We start from the raw sequence: 22474 nt of genomic DNA, 5'->3' as shown, positions 1-22474 counted from the left end.
GGAGGCAGTGGGGTGAGATGAGTGGGGAGGGAGAAGGTGGCCGTGAGCAGGATGGTGGAGAGGGGCAGCCGTCCAACTACCGGGGGAGGACATTGGGCAGACAATATTTCCACACAGAAAAAGAAAAATATTCCATTAGGAAAAGCTGGTGGCAAGGCCTGCCCTGTGAGTCCTTCCTTCAACCCTTGGAATGCTGGGAGAGACCCGGACATCCCGGAGACACAGCAGCCAGAGCAGGGAAGCCTCAGGAGACAGGACTCTCTGGGGGAGGACAGATTTTTTTTTTTAATGTTTATTTATTTTTGAGACAGAGAGCCCGCAAGAGGGGGAAGGGCAAAGAGGGGACAGAGGATCCCACAGCTGCGAGCCCAATGCGGGGGCTCGAACTCACTAATCATGACCTGCGCCACCCCGGCACCCCGGGGAGGACAGATTTTCAGGCAGATAAATGAGAATTCATCAGGTAGTTTTAAGGGTTCGAAGACAAATGGATTGTCGTGATAAGTAGGGAGTTCCTGGGGGCTGCGACAGATGGGATGGTCAGGGAGGGCCTCTTTGAGGCGGTGGCATTTCCGCTGACATCTGAAGGCCAAGAAGGAGTCAGCCACGTGCAGAACTGGGGGTGGGGGTGGGGGGAAAGCCTTCTGGGCGGAAGGAACCCCAGTGCCACGGTGCTGAAATGGGAATGGTTTTGAGCCAGAGCAAGCAGGCCAGAACGAGTGTGGTCAGAGAAGTAGCCGGGGGCCAGATCACGTAGGGCCTCGTGAGGTAAAGCAAGGAGGCTGAATTTTCTGCTGAATGTGAGAGAAAACCACGAGAGAGTTTTGTGTAGGGGAGCGATGAGATCTGATTTATGTCTTTACAAGATCCGGCTGCTGAATGGAGAATGGATTACAGGTGCCAGCACGGAGGCTGGGAGGGGAGACGGGACCCACCGCTGGCGGCAGCGTCCGGCCCACAGCCCGGACAGACAGAAGAGCCCGATCGGGGTTTGGCTGAGAAGTAGAGCCAACAGGCCCTGCCGACACCTGGATGTGGCTGCGGGTCAAAAGGAGGAGTGGAGACACGAGGCTGGTGGCGCCTCGCTGCGGACCGTTTTCCATTCATCTCCTGCTGCAAGGCCAGGCCTCCCTCTGCGGAGGCTGCGGGATGGTTGTTCATTCATGGATTCATTCCCGCAGGAGGTATTCCTTCAGCTTCGGCTAGGCTCCTTCCAGCCCCCAGTCCCTGACCCTGAACTACCCCCCGCCCCCTTTTCTGACAGTCAGGGCTGACAGCTGCTTCCCCCTCAGCCTGGTGGGTGTGGCCTTTTCTACTGCCTCAGCCCAGATGCGGCGGCGTAGACATGGGGGGCCTTGGAGAGCTTGAAAAAACTCCGTGCAGTGACACGCTCTGGCGGAGATCGTAGGGTGGGGGCGGGGGGGGGGGGATGTCCCTGTTCAGGGAGCACAGCCCCTACCAATCCCTGTACCTGGGAGGGCAGGGACCAATGTGTACTTTTTGTCATCGAGGTTCTAATGAATGAAAGACACTACTCCTGGGGATCTTGGACGCCTAGACGAAGACCCTGCCAGAGGTTGCTTCCCACGAGTGCCCACGCCTGGGCATGATTCTCTTCTAAAGGTCCTAAGACGTGGAGGCTCAGACTGGTTAAGCGACTTGCCATAGGTCGTCCAGAAGGTCTCAAAGCCTCAGGTATCTTTAGTCTTCTTCCAGGCAGCCTCAGAGGAAGCTTCGGAGTCAGTACTGTTGCCACAGATCTCTGCTCGCAGTCACCAGACTCCTGTGTCGCGAGTCTCTGCTTTTGGAGCCCAGCCCTCCCTCACCTGCCTCTGCGCCTTTTCTCCTGCCCCCAAAGTCCTTCCCACCTCCCACCGCATCCTCTCTCCCCTCCTCTAGAAACACCCCCCCTCGCCGCTCACACCTGCCTGAATACCCCGCGTGGCTCCCTAAGACCCAAGGCCAAGGGCCTGCTGCCCTCCGATGCCCCTCGGTGGCTGGGAGGTGGGTGGGGAGGGGGTCGGAAACATCAGATGGCAGCTCGGTGCCGGCGCCCCCGCCCCCCACCTTGGAGCCCCAGTCTGTCGGCGGTGATGGATGGCCGGGCAGCAGTCCCTTGGAACGGATCCTGGGTCTAAAAGCCTCACGCAGCCATCCTGCGCGGGAGGCGGGGGAGGGACACCGGGGTCCCCTAGAGCCCGGCTCCCTGCCATGAATCAGGCGGCCGGCAGAGCCAATTAGCGCAGACAAGAGCCCAGCGATGAATCATGAGCCCATTAGTCGGACCGGCTCGCCCCTCCCCCCACCCACCCAAGTGGGGTCCTGGCCGGGAGGGCGGGGGTCCTTCCTCCCTCCGGACGGGCCTCCTCCTCCCCAGAGACCCACTGTCTTAGAACTGCTAAGACCCTCACGTGGTGGAAGCCGCGGGGGGGGGGGGGGGGGGGGGGAGGAGGAGGGGGGAAGGCAGCGGGGCACGCCGGTCATTTGCATGGCATTTGCATGGCATTTGCATGGCACGAGGGCATTGGACGCTCCCAGACGCGCCCCCTCCACCCCTCTAGCCCACCTGGTCAGACCTGAGAAAAGACTTGGTGACCCCAGAGCCCGGCCCCTCTCTTCCATCCTCCGGGGACAGAGGGCTACATCCGGGGTTGTCTGCCCCGGACCCAGCTTCAGGGATGACCCAGGTCAGCCCCCATCACCCAAACCCGCCCCTCCCGTGACAGAGGAGGAAGAGGAAGCCCACAGAAGATAAGGGTCTTATCAGGGACCCAACTCAGCCTGGCAGTGGACCGCACACCCTGTCAGCCTTGCCAGGGCCTAGAGCTGCCTCCCTGGGCTCTTGGGAGCCCAGCAGGCTGAATTGAAGCCCCAAAGCTGAACTCTGGCGATGGTTGGCCTGGAGTCCAGGCTGGGCAGCAGCAGAGGAGGAAGGGTGGGCCCTCTATGGGGACACTCGGCATCACGGTTGGAGAACTGGAAGTTGCGGCGGGGGAGACAGAGCAGGCGGAGGGGGAAACATCCAGAACTTTGGGTGCCACGTGACAAGTGCGGGCCAACGACCGGGCCTCATCTGATCTTCACTACTCCTCTCTCTATTTTACAGATGAGACTACTAAGGTTTGGAGAGGTTCAGAGACTTGTCCACGGTCCCAGAACAAGAACACGGGAACGGGATTTGAACCCCCGTCTGGCTGACTTCAGCGCGTGAGCAGATACGACTCTGATTCTGTCCCGAACGTAGCCTCATTTGGACGGCTGCCTAGTTGCTGTCGCCAACCAGCTGTGCCACAGGGCCCTCTAACTCAATGTGTCGAACTCAAAGCTCATTATCCGTCCCTCCCTCCCAGCCCAGCCCACTCTCCTGTAAAAGGTGCCTTCAGCCACTGGTTGCCCGAGCCAGCAACGTGGAGACATTGCCCCCTTTCTCCCCTTCGTCCTCCATATGTGACCAGGTCGGTGAGTGTAGAATCCGTTCTGCATGAAATGGGCCCCCTCTGGGCCCTCACTTCCCAGCTGTCTGACACTTGTGTGGCTCGGGCCCTGGGCCTCTCTCCGCTGGACAGTTCCAGAACTCTTCCAGCGGGCGTCCCAGTCAATTCCTGCTTCCGTATTGCTGCCAGAGTGTGTTTCCTCAAATACACGCTAATCGCCATTTCCTACCTTAAACAGGTTAGCTCCTCATTGCTTTCAAGATAGAGCATCACAAGGCTTCTACCAGCAGGCCCAGCATACCTTTCTAAACCCACCTCTGGGTAAACCCACTTCCTTCTCAACAGCCAGTGAGCTGGTGGCCACGTGGGGTGGCTCACGTCCCCAGGACGTCCCCAGGTTTTCACTCCTCTTGGCCTTCGCTCCTGCTGTCCCTCTGTCAGGAATGCCCCCCATCTCCACCTGGCACGCTTGTGCTCCCCCTTCCAAGGTCAGGTACGTGTCCTCCGAGAAGCCTCCCCCGCCCTGCCCCAGGAGGATGTGCTGTGCTCCCTCCTCTGTGCTCCCACAGCACTTTGCTCAAACTGCTAGCCTGGCGATTCCACACCAGCACCACAGTTAGCGGGGGTCTGCCCCTCCTTGTCTGAGAGGCAGAGGCCGTGGCTTGTTCAGCTCTGCTTCCCCAATAGGGTCTGGTACATCAGAGACGGTCAATAAAGGTTTGATAGATGGGTGGACTGCCCTCTCGCTCCTCTTTCTCTATTCTCCAACTTCCTGTTTTTCTGGCCTGGCTCCCAAGCTGAAAAACCATCCAGTTAAAGGAGTCCTGTGGAAGGCAGGCGATCCTGGGAGTTGGCCAAGGTCTGTGTGACCCCTGTCACTGCAAGTACCCAATCTGGAGAACCACAGGGACCAGAAAACACAGACTGGAGTCAGGCAGTCCAGATTCGGAACTGAAGTTCGTGACCTTGACAGGTCATTTCTCTTCTGTGTGCCTCCGGGTCCTTATGTTAAGTGAGGGTATGGGCAGAGACAGATGACATTTCTAAAACCCCTTCCAGGGGCGCCTGGGTGGCTCAGCGGGCTGAGCGCCCGGCTCTTGGTTTCAGCTCAGGTCACGATCTCACGGTTTGTGGATTCGAGCCTCCTGTCGGGCCCCGTGCTGACAGCGTGGAGCCTGCTTGGGGTTCTCTCTCTCCTCCAGCTCTGAGGCTGTGTAAATGTATCGCTTCATGATCCCATGGCCTGCGGAGGACCCTGGAAAGGTGGTAGGTAGATGAGAAGCAAAAGCTGTACCTTGGGGGTGGGCTGCCCAGAGTAGACAAGCAACTGTCCCAGGAGGTGGCTCCTGGGAGAAGGGGAGTTGGAGAGAAGGCCTGACGGGCACACACTGAGAGGAGGGCGGGCACACACTGAGAGGAGGGCTCTGGGTCTTGTGATTTGGTTAATTGTGGAAATCAATGGTCTGGCCAGAGGCAGGGGACAGGAAAAGACCTGGGGCATGGAGAGTCCCCAGGAATGAATAGAGTGCGGCCCAGCAGCCTTCTGCGTCTCCTTTCATGGGGGGGAGGGCGGGAGGGCAATGAACATAGACCTCATAAGCAAACTAAAGAAAATTTCATTGCTGCGCCTTCAAGCGGACACATGGTTCTGGAGGCAAGGCCTCCCAACCCACCAACCTCAAATCCTAACCTGGGATCTGGTCCTGGCTTTGCCGCTGACTCAGGGGTGTGTGACCTTGAACAAGACCCTGTTTGTCTTTGAGCGTCTCTTTCCTCATGTGCAAAACAGTAGGTTGCTCTTGACAGGCTCAGAGGACCATGGGCCTGGCATGGGCTCATCCCGTGGTCCCACCAAGGCCTTGGCAGCCTCAGCACCCCCGCACCCCACCTGTCTGCCACATCTGAGCCTCTGCCCGGGTGTCTACACTGGCTCTCCTGGGCTCCTCCCCAAATCACCGTTTGTTTCCCTACTTCCTACTTTCAAGCAGGCCTTCCAGCCGCTCCCAGATCCCGGTTCTGAGTCAGTCAGCCAGCGGGACGGCCGACTGCTTTTGATTTTCATAGTCAGGCTCGTGGGGGCACAGGTTGTGTGTGGTAAGCCGGCCCCACCTCTTATGCTTTCCCCTCCTCCTCTCCCAGCTGATACCACCCGAGCCCTCTCTCACTCCTCAGGACCCACTGCTGGGTGTCCCCGGGGTGGGGGGGTGGGGAAGAGGTGGACCCCAGTGGGGGTAGTCGAGATCATGAAGACCCCGGCAGGAAGGAGGAATCGGAGACTGGAAGAAATCATTCTCCTTCAATCAGTAGCCTCCTAGGATGAGATACTCCATTTGCTGGGGCAGAAAGGAGGTGCCAGGGTTGACCCCCCAACCTGGAAGGAGCCGTTCCCTCGTTCCCTCAGCAGTGAGCCCACCACCCCCCACCCCCGCACACCCCTTTGATCGACCCTCGCCTGCTCCCTAAGAGGCCGTTAACATCCTTCTTTATGGGGCTGGGACACAGCCAAGGCTCTCACCTCATCTGGGGCCCCAGGCGGCTGCCTTTGTACTTCTCCTCTTGCGCCATGGTGACCGGCCCGCCCCCCACCTCCAACGGGGACTGTAAGTGAGCCTCCCTCAACCTCAGAGGAGTTAGGTGATCCGATGGGAGGGGCAGCTGGAGTTCATAATGGGCTCCCAGTCTGATGGGGAGGGCGCAGGTGGGACACACATCTAGGCTGACAGATTGAAGGGACAGACAGTCCAGCGGGACAGAGCTGAGTGGAGGCCTCAGGTGGGCTTCCTGGAGGAGGAGGCAAGGTGAGGACAGAGCAGCAGGGCCAAAGGTAAAGAGGAAGGGTCTATGGTGAGACTAGGAGAGGGACAGGGGCCTTACAGGAGGGCCCTGGGTGCTTGATCCGTCTGAAGTGCGGACTCAGTGGTAAGGGGTGGGGCTGGAAAGTGGGTCGTGAGGAGTCTCAGTTGACTCATCTGTAAAAACAGACCTGACACCTGCCTCCCCAGTTGTGGTGAGGATTAGCGGAGACCCCTGGCTAGAGATCACACTCCCTCCTCGCTCATTTCCTGTACCTCCTTCATTCCCCCCCACCCTTCCAAGCCCACAGGGGCCAACCCGCTCCCCGAGTCTCAGCATCTGGCCTCATCTGGAAACATCTGCCTCTCTTGCACAAGGTCCCGGTGAAGGCTCTGGAGGAAGGGCCGGGGGAGGCCAAGGCCGAAGCAGGGGCAACAGATGGGGAGAGTGGGAGGGGCATCTTCCTCGTCCCCTGCCTCCCCCCAGGCCCCACGCAGCACAGATTCACCCTTAATCTCCTCTATTCGCTCACTCCCGGTTGTCCCGCAACATACACCTGTTTTCTCTCTCAACTCCCCCGCGCAGCCTCTCCAGGGCCCCCCCAGTAGGGACCTCTGCCTTGCTTCCTCCAGCTTTTCCTCCAGTGGCTGTCCCGCGATGAGTTCTCCAGTTTTGTTTCCAAAATTCTAGCCAATTTTGTATTCTACACCGTAAGGCACCCGTGGCGTTCTATATGCAAATATTTCGTCTCCCAGTTAAATTTCTCTAACCTCTCCTTGAAAAAGCTGTGAGAAGCTGTGCCATTTTTAACCCTATGGCTTTGCCTGCTGAGGGCACCTGACTGACCTGGGTAGGGGGGGGCACCTGCGCCCCCATTTGAGCCATGGGTCGGGGCTCCGTGGGTACACAGAGCACCCAGACAGAGCCCTCCATCCCATCCCAGGAAAGGAAGCCAAGGGCACCGGGGAAGGAGCAGGCAGGTGGGGGGCGGGGGAGGGTTTTGAGGATAGTCAGAGTCAAAGTTGGATGGGCAGATGTCACCTGTGCAGGAGGAAGTGTTCCCACCTCATCCTCTCCTGCCGCAGAGGTAGAACCTTGGGCTCATAAAATGTCCCCAAGAGTACATCGGGGACCCTGTGGCACCATTCCTTTGATTACAAACGAGGAAACTCAGGCCAGACAGGGGTGTCATTTGAGACTCCAAACACTTTCCTTCTTCCCAAATTGACCCGTTCTCAGTTTCCAGCACGTAGCAGGCAGAATCATGGCACCGCCCCCTCACCCCACCCCCTGCCCAAAGATGTCCATGTTCTAATCCCTGGAACCTGTAAATGCATTTTCTTTACATGGCAAAAAGGACTTTCCAGATGGGATCAAATGAAGGATTTTGCTGGGTCACCTGGGTGCCTCAGTCGGTTAAGCGTCCGACTTCGGCTCAGGTCACGATCTCACAGTTTATGAGTTCGAGCCCCGCGTCGGGCTCTGTGCTGACAGCTCGGAGCCTGGAGCCTGCTTCCGATGCTGTGTCTCCCTCTCTCTCTGACCCTCCCCCACTCACACTCTGTCTCTGTCTGCCTCTCTCTCAAGAATAAATTAACATTAAAAAAAATTTTTTTAATAAAAAGAAAAATTAAGGATTTTGTTTTGGGGATGATCCAGGATGATCATATCGGAGCTCAGCATAATCACGAGAGTCCTTATAAGGGAAAGAGGGAGGCAGGAGAGTCACAGAGATGTGGCGATGAGAGCAGCTATCAGAGGGGTGTGAGCGAGGACCCGGGAGCCGAGGCGTGCAGGCAACCTCTAGTCACTGGAAATGGCAAGGAAACGATTCTCCCCTTCAGAAGGAGCCAGTCCTGCTGACCCATTTCAGATTTCTGACCTCTGACCTGTGTCTGTTTTCTAAGCCACGAGATCCGTGGTAATGAGTTACGGCAGCAATCGGTAACTAATTGCTAATGAATTACTAACTACACAGGGTTGGGGTGGCTCAGGTGGGGAACCCTGCGGAGCCCCCCCCCCTCAAGTTCTTCCATCCTTCCTCCCCCAGCATTAACTGCCCACCTCTGTCCCCTGCCTTTGAGAAGCTGACAGTTCGGTGGGACGACAGACACGGAAGCACAAGAAAAATTAAATCGTGGTGCACAGAGAATGCTTGGCACAGGGGCCTGGCACATACATAGGAAATTCTCAGAGAACAGGAAAGGGCTTCACAGAGGAGTTAGAACTTGAGCCTAGAACTGAAGGCCAGATAGGAATTTGCTGGGTAAACCAGTAGGAGGAAATTGTTCTAAGCAGAAAAAAAAAAAAAAAAAGCCAGGCACAGGGGTGGACCATGGAACTGTGGGGGGGCAATTGCAACGAGATTCAGGATTCGAACCCAGATCTCGATGCCCCCGAAGCCAAGAGTTCATTGGGTTCATTGCTCTTGTGGTTTGTCTCATCACCTCGGAGGTTCTAGAAGTTTCCAGGGGCAGGGTCAAGTCTCATCATTCACTCATTCACTCAATCCAAATATCTGAAGCTTAAAGTGGCTGAGAAGGAGGAGAGACGCCTCAAGAGTAAGCAGGAGCTGAATGACCAAGGGCTTTTTATGTCATTCTAAGGATAATTTTATCCTGAAGCCAATAGGGAGCCACTGAAGGTTGTTGAAGAGGGGAGTGACCCAATCAGATTTTGCGTTGGAAAACAGACCTGTTTTTCTGGGTTAGTGCCAAGGAGAGAGGAGAGCTTGGGGGAGGGATTCCATTCAAATTCAGCCTGTAGGCACAGAGTGGAAAAGGAGTTTCTAATGCTTCCCGCTGTGAACCCACAGAAGACCTTCAAGGAGGAGGGGGCTCGAGGATTTCAGCAGATCGGAGGACAAGACCCACGTACCCCTTGTCTACATGAGGTCCAGGGAACCCCAACCGCCACAACAGCTGGACAAATACCCAGGCTGGATCTGAGATTTAGGCGGAACTCCCAGTCCCCTATGCTGGCTCTTGGGAGGGATGGCGAAGGGAGTCTAGGCTTTTGTCCAGTTTTTCTGGGGACTTGGTAGCTGCCTGGGGAGCCGGAGTGGGTGTGGCATTAGCCCATTTCCCCATGAACTAGAGCTGCAGAGCAGGAGTCAGATAGAGCAGAGGTGGGGAGAGGGGAGGAGGCTGGTGGTACTGCGCCCTGCGCCCCAGCCTGGCCTCATCTAAGCTGGCCTCGGTGCCAAGAGACGGGACCTTTGTCAGCAGGATAGACTAAAAATAAACTAGGCGTTGCCACTTACGCCGTAGACCTGAGTCTCATGACTTGGGTCTCTGTGTCCCAGTGAGGAGGTAGCATGACTCCATGGTACTTTGGGGGATGAAGGCGGAGACCATCAACGCCCCCTCCCCCAATAAAGGTGAAAAAACAGCAAAGGACCCCCTGAGCTCATCTCAAATAATTCACTGATTCTTGAAAAGAGACAGGAGAGGAGCGCGGCCAGAGCTCTGGGCTGCCAATTGAGGAAGTCACCAGGAAGTCTTCTTGGATCGGAGGTGCTTACAGCACTTAGCATCTTCTGCCCCGGAGGAGAATTCCTGGTAGGACCTTGGCCTCTCCCACATCACCCCGACTGCGACTGCGAGCTCACTGGGGACAGAGACCTAAGTTTGGCACAGCAGGCGGACACGGACAAGGCTCCTCTTTCGAAGACTGTCAGTTCAGCCTCCTAAGGGCTTCCTCAGCCCGTCTTGGCTCCCGCGGTCCACCCAGTGGTCTTCCGAGAAACACCAATCGGATCCTCTAACTCTGCCTAAATGCCTTCAAGGACTCTTCACAGCCACGGCAATAATCCCCAAAGTGTGCCCGGGAGCACACCAATCCCACCAGATGCTCCTGAAGAAAGAGTGTGGGGGCTAGCACGCTTGGGAAAATGCTCTTTGTTGGAACTCCCCACCCCTCGGAGATTCACAGTCCAACATAAGCACAATAAAGGCCCTGAGAAGTCCTGCAAGGTTCCAGCTTGTTTACAGCTTCCCAAACTTACGCCGTCACACACCATCTTTTTTGCAAGAAATACCTATCAACAGCCAAAATACAGTTCAATGAAACATACCTGGGGAAGCAGGGAACTGAATGGTAAAGCCCCAAGTCCATTCAGGGAGGGGAAGGGCAGCTGTGACACGACCCGGCCCTGCCTATGGAAGCACTCAGGGAGCATTCAGGGAGCAGCACTGGCCCAGCGTGCCAGAGAGGAGGTGTGGCTTTGAGGGGTATGACAGAGACCCTGGGCCAGGAGAGCCCTCCAACAGCTCCCCTCCCTATGTTGTCTCCGCATCTGAACACGGATGTCATGGGCAAAGTGTGTGCATTTCTGGACCTGGTACACCCTGAGTAGATCTTGGCCTCTCATTGGTCCCAGCAGTCCCCAACTGGGGGGGGGGGGTCTCTGAGATGGTATGCGATTATGAGAGCTCCCCCCAACAGAATATTCCAGCTTGTCAAGTAGACAGTCATAGAGGCCATTGTCCCAACAGATCAGCTACAGCAAGAACCTTCTATGGTAGGAAAAAGCACAGGCTTTGGAGGAAGAATCCTGGGCCCCCATCCTGATCCCCTCACTTACTGGGAGCTGTGGGGCCTTGGGTAAGTCACACAATCTCTCTGAGCCTGTTTCCTCCTGCATAAAATGGGGAAATAACAGCTGCTTTCAACCTTGTTGGTGAAGTCAGCGTTCAGACCGAGATCTTGATGCCTCCAAAGCCATTTGGGTTCATGGCCCTGTGGTTTGTCTCATCACCTCCAAAGTTCTAGAAGTTTCCCAGGGTAGGGTTAAGTCGTATCATTCATTCATTCATTCGATCCAAATATTTATTGGGCACCTACAGTGTGCCACGCACTGGGGAAATAATGCCAAGGAAAAACAAGCCAGGTCTCTGCCTACGTGGAGCTCACATCTGGTGGAGATCGAGTCATTTACTCATTTATTCAATACCGAGCCACCACCACCGCAGGCCCGGCACGGTGCTGGGCTGCGGCCTGTGTATCGTGTTCGCAGAACGCTTTTGCCATCGTTGTTCCATTTGTTCCCTGTGACAATGTGACGAGACAGGAAGTGCTGGGGTTACTACTCCATCTTGTAGATAGGGAACTACAGGTTCAGGAAAAGCAAATGGGAACCTGAGCCGGGAACCAAGATTCTCTTCTCTCGGCAGGAATTCACTGAAGGCCTCCTCTGGGCCAGATGCTGTGTTCACGGTGCGGTGCAAACGTCCAGGCCAGCTGCATGGAGCGGACAGCCTTTGTTTGCCGGCCTGTCACTGTGTTCCTTCGTCCTCTCTGAGACCCTGACTCTCCCTCGCCAGGCCCTCAGCCATGGACCTGTCACACAGCAGGGTGCACATGAACTGATTCCCCGAATTCCAGCCGCTCAGCTGTCCCCCTTCACGGCCCAGGAAATCCTTCCTGCACTTGAACTTCTGTACCTTGCAGGCCAAGGCTGATCCCTCGCGGGGGCTCTTTTGAGTGGACCAGTGCTCAGGGAAGACCGGAACAACGCAGCCTCTCCCCAAATGCCAGTATATGAACCGAAGGCGCGGCAGACCTGCACCAGCAACCAAGCAGGTGTTCACTATGGGCCCCCCTGGGGCTGAGGGGAGGAGCAGGGAGCCAAGCGGATCTTCCAAAGCCAAGGAGGCTAACAACTAGAGTAGGAGAGGAAGAAAGAGTAGTGAGGGGGCAGAGTGATGAGCCCATCATCATTTCACGGGGAGCGGGGCGGGGGGGCTGGGAGCTGAAGGCAAGATGGGATTCTGGACGGAGGAGCTGCATGGGAGGGGGGATAAGGGCACCAAACACCCAACTCCCATCAGCTTAAATGAGCATTTCCCAGCTGGGCCAGACGGGGCTGACGAATCCAGTCTCCAAACCCCTTCTGAGTACCTCCTCCTCCTCCTCCTCCCCCTTCCTTCCCCCTTCCCCTTCCTCCTCCCCCTCCTCCAGAAAGACCCCTCAGATCATCTGCACGACACCAGAGTGTTCCCTGTATGTCTGCCCAGCTCCTGTATCTACACCCTCCCGTGTCCTGAGCATGCTCTATCCCCTCCATCTCATGGGGGTGGGGGGGGGGGGCTCCGGGAGGGGGCCGATGAGACTGTGCAGGTTTCTGGAGAGCGCCCCTTCTGCAGGCACAGAGTACCGACGTCCTTCGAAGCTTCCTGCACCTGAGCTCCCCCGGGTCCCAGGCCAGCACCAGCTTCAGAGACCTTCAACTCCACCGGATCCTGACTGTTCCGCAGGTGTTTACAGCCTGTCTCCCGCGCTCCTGGCACATGGCCCTCTGCCTGGACCCTGCCTTCTCTTTCATCCCCTGCCTCTGGTTCTTACCCACGTTATTGCTCTAGCCCTGCTGGCAGTGAGCAGTCTAATCGAAATCATGCTCACTGCAGTTTCGTGCAGGGTTGTGCAGGGTTGTGCAGGGGGATGGGTAGCCTGAAGGACCCCGGGGTAGACCCAGGGGAGAACTCTCTGGTCGAGGGGAGTATTCTTACGCTGTTCGTATAGTTCACTCCAGTGCCTTCCCGAGGAAGAGAAGTTTTGCCTCCACGAATTCACTCATTGCCAGGAGAAGGTAGAGCCACGTCTTTCCTCTTTTCTCTGCCTGGGCTATTCTTCTATTCCCTCAGGTTTCAGCTGGGACATCACCTCCCTGGGGCAAGCCCCTCAGCTTCCCTGGCTGCTCAAATGCTCCGTATATGCTCTCAGGGCATTACGTTCTCCCTTTCCTGTGCACTGATGACCATTGTCCTTCTGACTGCATCGGCGTGGTCATTTAACTGAGGTCTGCTCCCCACAAGATTGCGGGTTCCGTGTGGGCAAGAGCCAGGTTGTCTTTGCTCCCTCTGTATCCTCAGGCTAATGTAGTGGCTGACACATAGCAGGCTCTCAATAAACAGTTGCCGTTTGAACGAGTGAGGCCCGGATGAGGGAAGTACCTGGTGGAAAGCCACCTGGTAGGCGGTAGTCAAGCTAGGACCAGGGACTGGGAGCCCTGGGGCTAACTCCCAGGGTCTAGCTGGGGAAGCCACGCCTTCTTCTCCATCGCTCTGCTCCGCCAGCAGAGTTTGCTACACGGCAGGCAGTGTCCAGGGACTGGGTACAGAGGAGGGTGCCAGCTAGAGTAATGAATCCTACCACAGTCCCCGCTGAGGCTGCTCCCCCTCAGTGGCCTGGCCCTCAGCCTTGGGAGCCCAGTGCTGGCTACACCTTTACCCTTGAAAGGGTGCTCCCCAGGCCCATGCCAAAGCAGAGGAGGGGGGGGACTTCAGTCCCTTGCCGAAAGGGCACAGACCCAGTGGGAAGGAGAAGGAAGCAAAGGAAGAAAAGAGAAGACAAAGCATCCGTGAAAAACCTGGGGTGACAGGAGCAGGGCTCATGGGAGGCAGGATATTGGCCTTTTGAGGAGACACCTTGGGAAAGCGACTCACCCACTCTGGTCCTTGGGTTGCCCCGGGGAGGGGGGGGGGCGGGATCACAATCTCTCTCTTTGGCATCTCTCTCATGGGAAGGGAAGAAATGAAGAAAAGGCCATCTACTGCCCAGACAGAGCCTGGCAGCCTCCCCTGAGCAATCCTGGAGGGCTTTCTGGAGCAGAGGAACTTTCTGGAAGCCACAGGCAGCCTGGCAGAGTAGCTGAGAAGCAGAAGGCAGCCGGCAAGGAGAAGTGGGGTGACCAGACTGTAAGGGAAGATACAAGGGGGGTAGGAATCACCCCTCCACCTTGATCCGTCCGGTCATATCACTGTCCTCTCAGAACCCTCCAGAGGCCCCCATGTCATCCGGACAAAAACCAGAGACCCAGCTCCCTGCCTTCATCCCCTGTCTCCACCCACCCTGACTCCCACCGCTCCTCGCCAAACTTCCAACACTTCACCATGCTCTCAGGCAGCTCCCTCCTCCTGGCCGCTCCCCCGCTCCCCGCCCCCCCCCAGCAAGGCTTTGCTCAAGTGTCACCTTCTCCAGGAAGCCTCCCCTGAGGGTGTTATTTAAAATCGCAACCCTCCCCCCACCCCAGTGCACTCTCCATTCCCTTTACCTTGCTTCTTCCTCCCTGGGGCACTTACAGCCCACTCATTCTCTCCCGAGAAAGCAGACTCCACAGGGCAAGAATAAGGGACAGTCTGCTGCTGTCTCATCAGCACCTGGGACAGTGCCTGGCACGTAGTAGGTGCCCCATACTGATGGATGAAATGGCTAAGAGGAGGGCAGGGTCCAAGGGGGCGGGGAGCCTGAGAACAGAGCGGGAAATCACTTCTTCAAGCTCCTTGATCCGCTGGCTGGCGGTAAGGCGGCCCAGAGTGGTTGGTCAGCTCGGGAGTAGTCGCCCAGCACGCCTGCCCCACGCCCTGTGACGTCTGACCCAGAGCTCCCTCCTCTCTCTTCAGAGTCCTCCCTCGGTGCCAGTGCTCCTGGCATCTGGCATCCATCAGTCCTTTCCAGAAGTCCCTGTGAAAAAAAAGGGGGGGGGGCTAAAACAATCCCAGACTGGGGGCAGGCAGGAATGTGTGGGTGAGCTGCTCCTGTCCCCAAGCCCCCTCCTCCCCCCCACAGCTCTGCCCAGAGCTGCCAGCCCCCTGCCTTCACCGCCCCCCAACACCCACGGGCCAGGAGGAGGCTGTTACCAACCACACACAACTCCCGGCTCCGGATTTGAGGGAGGAGGGGGGGAGCTGGCAGGAGGGAAGCAGGCCCAGCAAATGGGACCTGACAGGGGCCGGGCACCTCGGGCAAAGAATGTAAATAAAAATCAGTAAATATTTAGGGGAAATGGAACGGGAAGTGGGAGAGGGAGGGGGGGGAGGGGACGTGTTGGATTTCCAACAACATCTGGAGGGCAGCCCCCTCCGCCTCCTCCCCCACATCCCACCCCCTACCTCATGTGGGGGTTTGCAGCGTGAGAGAGGGCGCTGGCTCGCGGGTGCGTGTGTCCGCGCCGGGCTGTCTGGATGCGTGTGTGCTTGCGGGCAAGTTTGACGGTCTGGAGCGTTTGCTTGGCCGAGCGCACACAAGGCCACTCGCCCCCAGTCCCAAGCTGAGTGCTCCCCTCTGGGTCCTTCCTTCCACAGGGCCCTGCTGTGAGCCAGGGAGTGGACATTCCAGGACAAAAAGACAGGGTCCCTGTCCTCAAAAACGTTTCCAACTGAAAGGATGATGGCAGCTTGACAGCCGTCAGCTCAGGGGACTTTGCACCCAGGCCAGCGGGGAGTGACATGGAAGTAGAGATCAGGGAGGACTTCCAGGAGGAGGAGGATTACGAAAGTGCAGGGAGATCTGGACGAGAAAAGAATGCGTGTGGTGGGGGGAAGTTCATTCTCAGGGAGAGGTAGGACCACAGGCCCTATGGGCAAGGTGACAAAGGATAATGAGCATGGGGACAAAGGGAGTTGACGTTTTGCCTAGCCCCGGGAGAAAAGCTAAACCAAGAGCCCAGCTGTGCAACCAAGGGCACAAGAGGGGACCCTGCAGGATGGGCCAGGCTCTCTGTCACCATCCTTCTCTTCTATAACTTCCTGATGAACCTTTTCCGGGGCAAGGATTATGTCTCGCCCTTTCTCTGTAGCCTCCCTTCCACCCTGCCAACCAACTCTGGGCCTTGTCCCCAGTTCCTGTCCCGCCGTGGGAGCACGGCTCAGCACCCTGGGGCCTGGGGCGTTCCATTAGTCCTGCTCGCTCACTTTTACCAGGGAGGAAACTAAGGCCCAGAGAAGGGAAGTGACTTGCCCAAGGGTCCGTGGCAGTAAATGGTAGAGCCGGGGCTAGAATCCGGGCCGGGGGCCCCTGCCTCGCGGAGGAGGAAGGGGGATGGGTGGAGCGTTCCTCCGGTGCTTTGTGACGCTTCAGGCTCTGCCTTCGCGATTCATCGGGGTCCGGGCTGTTACAGGCAGATTGTGTGCGCTGACCGGGCCCATCTCTGCACACGCGTCCCCACTTCGCTTGCTACTTCCGCAGCCCCTGCTGATGTCTTTGGCTCTGGCCCTTCCCACCTGGGGACATTGGACAGCTCCAGGAGCTCTAGGCACACCTAGAGCAGACACACGGGAGAGTCTTGCCCCAGCCCAGGCCCGGATGAGAACTGAGCACAAAACCTCACGGCACATAAGTGAGGGGACAGAGACATCCATTCGTTTATTTCTTTAACAATCAGATTTCAAGCGCCTCCAGGAGCCTGGCCCCTGGATGCTTGGGGAGCAGGAAGGAACACAAGTGGTTAAAGCGGTGGTGTTCAAACAAGGCTTTGTGGCCTCCCCCCACCCCCACCCCACTTAGATGCTGCCATAGGCGGGGTGGACGGGATGAGGGATGGGAGGCCTCTGCCTCCTGCCCCACCCCTCCCACCCCCTCAGCCAAAGAAGTTTCTACTTTCATCTGCTTTCCGGATCAGACTTCTAGGAAGATTTCATGTGAAGGGTCCTGATACTATTGGGGAAAAAAAAAAAAATTGAAAACCACTGTTCTCCTGGGGAAGAGAAGAAAAGCCCCCCTTTCCTGCCCCCCCCAAAGAGAGGTCATTCCTGGGAAAAAAGGAAAGCAGAGAGTGTTTGCCTCTAACTTCAGAGCAGTGGACTCTGGCGTCTTGAGGTTGAGGTGAGATTCTAGGAAGGGCTTAACAGATACTCCAAACATTTCTCTTGCCATCCAGATCGGGCCCTCCTCCTGCCTCCCTGCACTGGCCCACCGCCCCCCACGCCGAGCCGAGAGTGCGAAGTCTCTAAAGAGGGTCCAAGGATTGAAGTGCCATCCTTCTACCTCCTGCCTCCAGGCTGGGGAACAACTGAGCCCTTTGTCCAGCAGGAGGATGCCCAAGGAGTGAGGTCACCCCCAACATGGCTCTCTTTGTCCCGCAGCCAAGGAGACACCGAGGCTGAGTCCAGGCCCTGTCCCAACCCCCTATCCCTAAGGCTTTGGGCACCTCCACACCAAAGAAGGACTTCCCCTTGTCCCTCAGACCAGGAGGGAGGCTGGTGTGGCGGGCACTGGTAGAGGTGGAGAAGTTTCGGGATGGGTACACCCAGAGAAGGGGGCCGAGAAAAAGTCCCCAGCTTACAGGGGGACCCTGCCTCACAAAGGTCTCCAGACTCTCATGTGGCTTGATGGCTCCAAACCCAAAAGGAAAAACTAAGGAGTCTGGGTCTAGAGGCCCCAGTGGCTTGCTTCAACTTGTGACCAACAAGCCTTTGGGAAAAGGGGCTGAGCGGGAAGTCCCCACAGGCGCTGCCCCAGCAGCCCCTCCACAGAGGAAGAGTCTGGGGCCCAGAGGACGGAGGAAAACCTAGGGGTGCCGAAGGCAGGGAAAAGTGTCGATGGCCTGGAAAAGCAACAGAGCTGGAGTGTGAACCAGAGAGTTTCCGAGGAGCCCAGATAGGAAGCCTTCAGGGGGGCTCTGTTGTCGGGATGCGATGAAGGTAGACAGGAGGGGCCCGCTGGAGGAAGGGGTGGTCTAAGTGGAGTTTGAAGGAGAGGTCATCGCGGCGTCGCTAAGCACGAGGCTGAGAATTAACGGCACTGGGTTGTAGTCCTGGCTCTGCCTCTAACTCACCCAGGAAGGAAGCCTGGGCTTATTTTCTTTTCTCCGGGCCTCAGTGTCCCCCATCAGGGCAATAAGAGCCTTCTGGAGCCAATGTCCTAGCAGTCCTAAGAAGTTCTAGGAAGCAGGCTACGTTAATGTAGATCTGAGGCGCAGAAGGAGGGGGCCTTTGCAGTCACTGATGAGACGCAGTGCATGGTGGTCGCACAGGAAAAGGACCCCCCCCCCCCCCCCCAGAGCTTCAGCTATTGGAGCAGTTGCCTGTGGAGAGGGAGGGCACAAAGCCCCGCAGGAGCCAACCCCGACTGGGGGCAGGCCAGGAAGACAGTGGTGCCATTGGTGGAGAGTGCGGCATCCAGAGGCCACCAGCGTTGGGAGTGTAGACGGGTGGGTCCACCCTCAGAGCTGAATGAGTGGCCAGAGAGGGCCAAGAGCATGCCGGGAGCAGGGGCCAGTGACAGGGCATGGAATGGTCTGACCAGGTCAGCCTCTAAATATGGCTTCTCCGACTTGGGAGCTTCTCAGACTTTGGGAGCGCCCTGTCTCCCTGTCCCCCCACCCCCTCACCCGATTCATTCTGGACCAGGCCCCACCCCATCTTGGTGGAATGTTGTGTGAGCTGAGAATAGTCATCGCTGGGGTCAAGGAAGGGAGGGTCACCAGGGACTAATTGCCCTAAATAAATGAGCAATTAAGGCTGTTACAGGAATTATCCGCGCCCCCCCCCTCCACCCACCACCCCAAAGACCGCCATGGCAACCACTGCTGGCTCCGCCCCAGGAAAGGCGGAGCCACTTGGTTGGCCCACGTGATCACCATTCAAACGGTGGAGGGTGGAGGGGGCGTGGCTTCATTCAAGGAAACCGGAAAGGGTCAAGGCAGAGACTGCACTGAAGGGGACGCAGGGGGGTGACTGGGGTGACCTCTGGCTGAGGATTCTGGGTAGTTGCTCCCAGTCAGTGGAGGAGAGGAAAAGCCTGGAGCCCCCTCCGTGACGGCAGCCTGCAGGACAGCTGCCCCCGTGGTAGGGGCTGGGGGCGGGCACCCGGAGAAGTAAACCCTGCCGGGTCCCCATCTCCTCTCGGCACCCCGGCCCCTCCCCCTACACTTCCTGTAATGGCGTCTCCAATGGGGAGACCATTAGTCCTGCTCAGGGCAGCGCCTAAGTACTGTGGCTGATAAATATAACATGAGCCCATCGATTAGAATCCTCTAGTCCTGCAGCAACTCAGCTCCCTAATGGCTCCCCCTCCCCTCCACACACTGACTACCCACCCCCACCCCCCACAGGGGCGACTTTTCTGGCTTACTTGGGGCTGTGAGACAGGCATTGCGAGGGGAGCAGAGCTGGGGGGATGGAAGAAAGCACCCAGGGCCCAGCAGGCCGGCTACTGGGAGACAGGCTGAACCAGTCTGGGCAAGTCTGGGCCCTAAGGGGGCCCCCCCCAAGGCCGTCTGTCAGTTGGGGTGGACAAGGCCAGGAGCAGCCGTGGACCAGGCAGAGCCCTCCCCACCCCATCCTCCTGCTCCCCGCCCCTCCCCCCCCCCCCAATGGACAGCACAGATCCTACCTTTGGGGCCCTCCTGGTGACTTCTAAAAGAAGTCTGCAGTGAAAGCCACTTAGACCCCGCCACGGGGCCCTCTTCTTCCCTGGCCTCTCTCAGCCACCCCCCTTCCCCCGCCGCTTCTGCCCCAGCCCAGCAGAGCCATCCCTTCTTTGCCTCCCCCAACCGTGATGTCCCCGCCTTCATTTCCACATCCCTGGTCAGAGTGGGAGCCCTGAGCGCAAGGGCCGCGTCTCCCCCGCCAGCCTGGGGCCCCCTGAGCGGTTAGGGACTGTCTCCTCTAGGGCAGAGAACTCGAAGTCCTGAGGACTCAAGTCCTCCCCAACCCCCTGAATCCAGTCTGGGAACTGCATGCTGCCGGGTGGGCCGTCCAGAAGGTAATCAGACCAATTAGCCCTTTAGACTGGGAAGCATGAGTCCCAGGAGCTGAGACAGCAGAGCAGGGGCAGCGCGCACACCTCCCCCCTACCCGAGACCCCTCCAGGCTCTGGCCAGCTGCTCGAAGACACCCGGAAGGGCCTTGGCGAGAGGCATAGGAACAGCTCCTGCCTGGGCGCCAGAGGGGGCTCCGGTGGCTGAAAGGGGAGGGGGGGGAGGGGCGGCCCAGGCCTGGGAGGGGGCTGCGGTTTTGCAGAACCGTGTCTCTGGGCAGAGGCTGCCCACAGAATAGTCTAACAGGAAGGCTGAGCCAGGCTGGCTGCAGCCAGGAAGTTAATCCTTAATGTGCCTCTGGCCTCGCTGCTGTGCAAATTCACCACTTAAACACTCCAGGCCGGTGGGGACGAGCCACAGAGCCCACACTCCGCAGGGTGGGGTTTGGTACCAAGCTGAGTACCCAGGATGCTGCCTGTGCTGCAGGGGTGCCTGGCCGCCTGAGTGGCTGTGTGTAAGAGGAGCGGCTGGGCGAGAGGCCAGGGCTGGGTCTGCCCCCCCTCTCCATGGGGTGGACAGCTGTGTCCCCCACCCCTACCCGCACCTCTGTGCCTACCCGAAGTCTCTGGTAGGCATTTCAACAAAGGAAGGTGTTTGGGGGGGCGCCTGGGTGGCTCAGTCAGTTAAGCGTCCAGACTCTTGGTTTCGGCTCTCAGGTCGTGATCTAGTGGTTTGTGAGTTCGAGCCCCACGTTGGGCTCTGTGTTGTCAGTGCGGAGCCTGCTTGGGATTCTCCCTCTCCCTCCCTCCCTCCCTCCCTCTCTCTCTCTCTCTCTCTCTCTCTCTCAAAATGAGGAAATGAAAATTTTAGAAAAAAAAGGAAAGAACTGTGTTTTTAGGGGTTGGGAAGTCCTGCCTTTAGACACACCTAGTCGCGGCTGTAGAGTTGGTGGCTAGACCGCAAGAAGAACTTCCTTATGAGTGTTGAGTGGTCACCACAGTGACCATCCTTTAAGGAAGTGAAAGATTCCCCTTTAAAGAAGTTTCTGGAAGGGAAGCTGGCTCTGGGGGAGATGGCTGAAGGGTGGTAAGGGGGACGGGCAAGCAGGTTATGCTTCTAAGATACCTCCACTCTGGCCGCCATAACAAAATGCCACAGACTGTGTGGCTTAAACTGTAGAAATCTATTTTCTTGCAGTTTTGGGGGCCAGAAGTTCAAGAGCAAGGGTCTAGGCATTTCAGTGTCTGGTGAGCGTGCTCTTTCTGGCTTGCAGATGGACTGCAAGAGGGAGTTATTTGGGGTCTCTGTCTTTTTTTTAATATTAATTTTGAGAGGGAGAGAGAGAGAAAGAGCATGAGTGAGGCAGGGGCAGAGAGAGAGAGAATCCCAAGCAGGTTCTGCACCATCAGTACCCAGCCCGACATGGGGCTCAAACCCATGAACCATGAGATCATGATCTGGGCTGAAACCAAGAGTCGGATGCTCAGCCAACTGAGCCACCCAGGCGCCCCTGGTGTCTCTTTTTTTTTTTTTTTTAATTTTTTTTTTTTAACGTTAATTTATTTTTGAGACAGAGAGAGACACAGCGTGAACAGGGCAGGGGCAGAGAGAGAGGGAAACACAGAATCGGAAGCAGGCTCCAGGCTCTGAGCCATCAGCCCAGAGCCCGACGCGGGGCTCGAACTCGCGGACCGCGAGATCGTGACCTGAGCCGAAGTTGGACGCTTAACCGACTGAGCCACCCAGGCGCCCCCCTGGTGTCTCTTTTTATAAGGGCACTAATCCTCTGGGATCGGGGTCCCACCCTTATGACCTCATTCTACCTCGATTATCTCCTTATAGGCTAAGTAGAGATATTTCCAAGTATAGTCACATTAGGGATTAGGGCTTCAACATACGAATGGGGGTGGGAGTGTTGCCGTTCAGCCCATAGCACCAGGTAAGGAAACCCCCCCCATTTTCTCCATATCGCACCCTCGGCAGAGAGAGAGAGGGAGACACAGAATCTGAAACAGGCTCCAGGCTCTGAGCCGTCAGCACAGAGCCCGACGCGGGGCTTGAACTCACGAACCATGAGATCATGACCTGAACCAAAGTCAGGCGCGTAGCTGACGGAGCCCCCCCAGGCACCCCTCATTTTCCCCTTTCAACTCCACAGGCCGACTATCTCCCACCCATCGCCGCCCTCTGGGAGGGCCCCCACTCTGTCTCCCCACCTCTACTCCCTCCTTTCCCAGCCTCCTCTTCTCCAGCTTTTCGCAGCCTGGGCCTGGGGCAGGGCAACAGAGAGGCCTGTTCCCTCAATAGCCTGAATTCAGCCCCCAGCCCGGGCTATATTTAGCCCTGTGCCTCAAACACTGGACAAAGCCACTTTCCAAGGGGCTGGCGGGGACAGAGTTGAGAGGGGGCTGCCCTTCCTGCCCCTTCCCCTTCCTGAAATGGATACCCCTCACTTGCCCTTCTGGGGTTACTAGGAAAGCTGTTCACGGGGCCATGGGCTAAGACTTTGTGTGGCTCGCATGCTATTTCTGGATTATCCGCTGGGAAGGGAGCTCTGAACCCCCTGCCCCAGCCTGAATGAGCATATTCTGGAGTAGTTTTTCTTTCTCGGCCTGACTGCACATGAGGATCGGTGCAGGTCTTGTCCGCGGCGGACAAGACTCCAGGTTGGTACTTCCAAGCTGTTTGGGTAGCAAAAGATTCCCTCAGGCTCCAAAAGCAAGAGGTTCTGGTGCTCACCAACCCTGTCTCTGCTTTATTCTTAGGA

This window comes from Panthera pardus, unplaced genomic scaffold, assembly GCF_024362965.1.
Source record: "Panthera pardus isolate Hobbes unplaced genomic scaffold, ASM2436296v1 HiC_scaffold_3, whole genome shotgun sequence".
In the NCBI taxonomy this organism is placed as follows: domain Eukaryota; kingdom Metazoa; phylum Chordata; class Mammalia; order Carnivora; family Felidae; genus Panthera; species Panthera pardus.
The sequence above is the reverse complement of the archived record's forward strand: the minus strand, read 5'-3'. Positions refer to the sequence as shown.